Source organism: Neolamprologus brichardi, chromosome 20, assembly GCF_056152115.1.
Source record: "Neolamprologus brichardi isolate AB-2024 chromosome 20, ASM5615211v1, whole genome shotgun sequence".
In the NCBI taxonomy this organism is placed as follows: Eukaryota; Metazoa; Chordata; class Actinopteri; order Cichliformes; family Cichlidae; genus Neolamprologus; species Neolamprologus brichardi.
The window spans coordinates 18,231,622-18,234,689 of record NC_142123.1 but is presented as its reverse complement, the minus strand read 5'-3'; the positions used below and the strand labels follow the sequence as shown (position 1 = coordinate 18,234,689).

At 40.0% G+C, this 3,068-nt stretch overlaps 1 pseudogene; it reads left to right on the top strand.

Moving 5' to 3' along the window:
- The first annotated feature begins 954 nt into the window (after nt 1-954).
- Nucleotides 955-2,418, top strand: LOC148096958 (uncharacterized; annotated as a pseudogene).
- The last annotated feature ends 650 nt before the right edge of the window (nt 2,419-3,068 follow it).

The following is a 3,068-nucleotide window of genomic DNA, read 5'->3' as shown; positions in this document are numbered from 1 at the left end:
CTAGACGCCTTCGTTTGGTAACATCGATACACGAGCTGCCTCATGTTGCTTCCAGGTTGGGAAAGAATGAAAAGACAAACCCTTTTCAAGCTTATTCTCTTGCCGGTCATGCGATCGAACATTGCAGCCGACCACACAGCAAATACGAACCATGGCTGTTGTGTGTGCCTTCGCTCCTTTTTCGCTTGCGCTTTGTTTAGACCCCCAAAATGGCGGATCGGGCCAAAATTCTTTCCACGCCCACCCCCGTGACATTCACGCTCCAAAGCCCTATAGTCAAAATCTCTATCGTTGGCCAAATTTATATCGTTTCTATCGTATATCATTTATATCGCCCACCCCTACTTTTGAGTATCACTAGAAATATTATAAACAGTCGTCTCCATACAACAGTTTGCTATCAGTAAACACAGACGGCATTCACTGTTAGCATACCACATCCTTGTTAGCAGTGTATAAACGATAGTTTAGCATAGCACAGGCATCAATAAAGGACTACTGTACTAAACACTTTTACTAACCGCAGGCAGATGGACAGGCGACAGGGATTGAGCGCCTGTAGTTGGTGTCTAAGCGGGCGATGCTTGGACCAACACAGGACAGCAGGTCCTCAAACTGGGCGAGGGAAAGACGGTGGTACCGCTGAAAGCAGCCGTCATCCAGGCGCAGCTCCTGGAGCAAATGGTGAAAACTCAAAAAAAATAAAAAAAATAAATAAAAAAATCCCCATTTTAAAAATGTCATGTGACAATCCAATTGATCTGATTGCCTTACGGAGTGATGATGTCAAAAGGACATCTTTAATACCTTTGATCCTTTGAAGTTCTGAAGTCCTTAAATACGGATCAGAAGCAGCAATTTTAAAGAAGTTTGTTCGCAGCCTTCAAATGTTCGATGAGATAAATTTGGAAATATTTCTAAACCTTTTCAGAGTCACTGTGCACAGGCTCCAACATGCGTCCACGAAAACGCCGACAAAGAAAAAAAGATAATGCTGCCTCTCCTTCGTGGTCTGGCCAGCCAATCTCTCCAGGAGAAATGACCATGGATGGTGTCTTATCAGTCCAAAGGGCATTACAGGAAAGTCAGAAGGAAAACTCTGACCTTCGTTACAAAGTTAAACAAATTGAAGAGAAGCTTCAACTAGAGGAGAAGTGCAGACAATTGGAAGCACGAAATAAAGACCTGAAAGGAAAACAGCAACGCCAGCCTGATATAAAAATTATCAATGAGGGCTGGGGAATGAAGTTTAGTCAAGGACAAAAGAAGTTTTTTTCCCGTTTTCTTTCATCGGGAACACAGAGTGCTGAATTAAAAGAAACATCTGCCCAGCTTCAAGGAAAGAAAGCTACTATTGAGGAGATACAATGGGATCTCCAAAACATGGAGCAAAAGAATCAGGTGCTTCAAGGAAAGCTCAATGAAGCTGAGAAAACAATTGAAAAAATCCGGCAACAGAAGACTGAACAGGAAATACAAATGGAGCACAAACTGAAAGGCATGAAGGAAACTTACAGAGATCTGATAGTCAGGTTTAATGAAACAGAGTGCAAAAATAAAGAGCTTCTTGAAGAAAAAAAGCAACAAGAAGAAGAAAAACGTATTCTCCATGACTTTGAGAGAAGGAATTTAAAACTGCGAGAATTTTGTAATAAAATGAAGGACAAAACATCTGAACTGGAAAGAGAAAAAGAAATACAAATGGAGCACAAACTGAAAGGCATGAAGGAAACTTACGGAGATCTGATAGTCAGGTTTAATGAAACAGAGTGCAAAAATAAAGAGCTTCTTGAAGAAAAAAAGCAACAGGAAGAAGAAAACCGTATTCTCCAGGACTTTGAGAGAAGGAATCTAGAACTGCAAGAATTTTGTAATGAACAAAAAAAAACAAAACAAACAAACAAAAAAAAAAAGGACAAAACACCTGAACTGGAAAGAGAAAAGGAAATACTGGAAAAACAATGTTCAGAGATGCAGTGTACGATCAATGGAATAAGGAAAAAACACTCAAAGCTCATGAATGTGATGTTGTTGAGGGTCAGTGACTTGAAAAGCCAAATAACTGAAATGCAGACACAAAAGCAACAACAAGAGAAAAAATGTGAATACCTGCTGCGTATGCATCAAGAATTCAAGAGAAAAATTGACCTGATAGAAGAGATGCACAACAAAAAACAAGAGAGAAATACAGACATGTGCAAGGCAAATCGAATGGAGGAGGCAACATACAAAGACCCGAAAGAAAAGCCTAGAAAAGAACAAGCAGGATTAAAAGAAATGGAGCAAAGATGCAAGTAACTCGAGAAGCAAAATGCAGAAACAAACGATCAGTTGAGAACCCTTATCCTGGAGAAAAAAGCACTCATGGAAAAATACCTGGAAACGAAGAAAAGTGGCTTCTGCTGGTTATTCAGATGATTTAGCCTCGTCCTCCTCCACCTGTGATCCATCTTAATTTTCACCTCCCCTGTCCCCCCTCTCCCTTTCTCTTCTAACACATATTCCCTACCATCTTAATCTTTTTTCTTTTTTTCACCCTCACCCCCCAACCAGTCCCAGCAGTTGAATGCCCCCTCCTGAGCCTGGTTCTTCTGGAGGCTTCTGCCCGTTAAAAGGCAGTTTTTCCTCCCCGCTGTTGCCTAGTGCTTGCTCAGAGGGGATTGTTGGGGTTTTCTCTCCTCCTCCCCCCCCCCCCCCCCCCCCCCCCCTTCATTTACTTATTTGATTGTTTAATTTTTCTTTTATGTTGTTTCTGTAGTTACTTGTTTTACTTTTTTCAACTTATGTAACAAAATAATAAACCAATTGAATTTATCCTTTGAGTATTTTTCATCTAATCTTTACAGAATTAAGCTCTGTCTTTTATTTGCTTGTTAAAACTCCATAAATGGTGAAGTAAAAACCCTGGGATATGGTTTAAAACATTGAAATAGACTAACCAACTAGTCTAAAACTAAGAAACACTTAAATATTATGTGAAATTGAAAACAGTTAAAAAGAAATATCCCCGTTCAAAAATGTCATGTGATAATCTCATTGGCTTATGGAGGGAAAAAGGCGCACAAAAG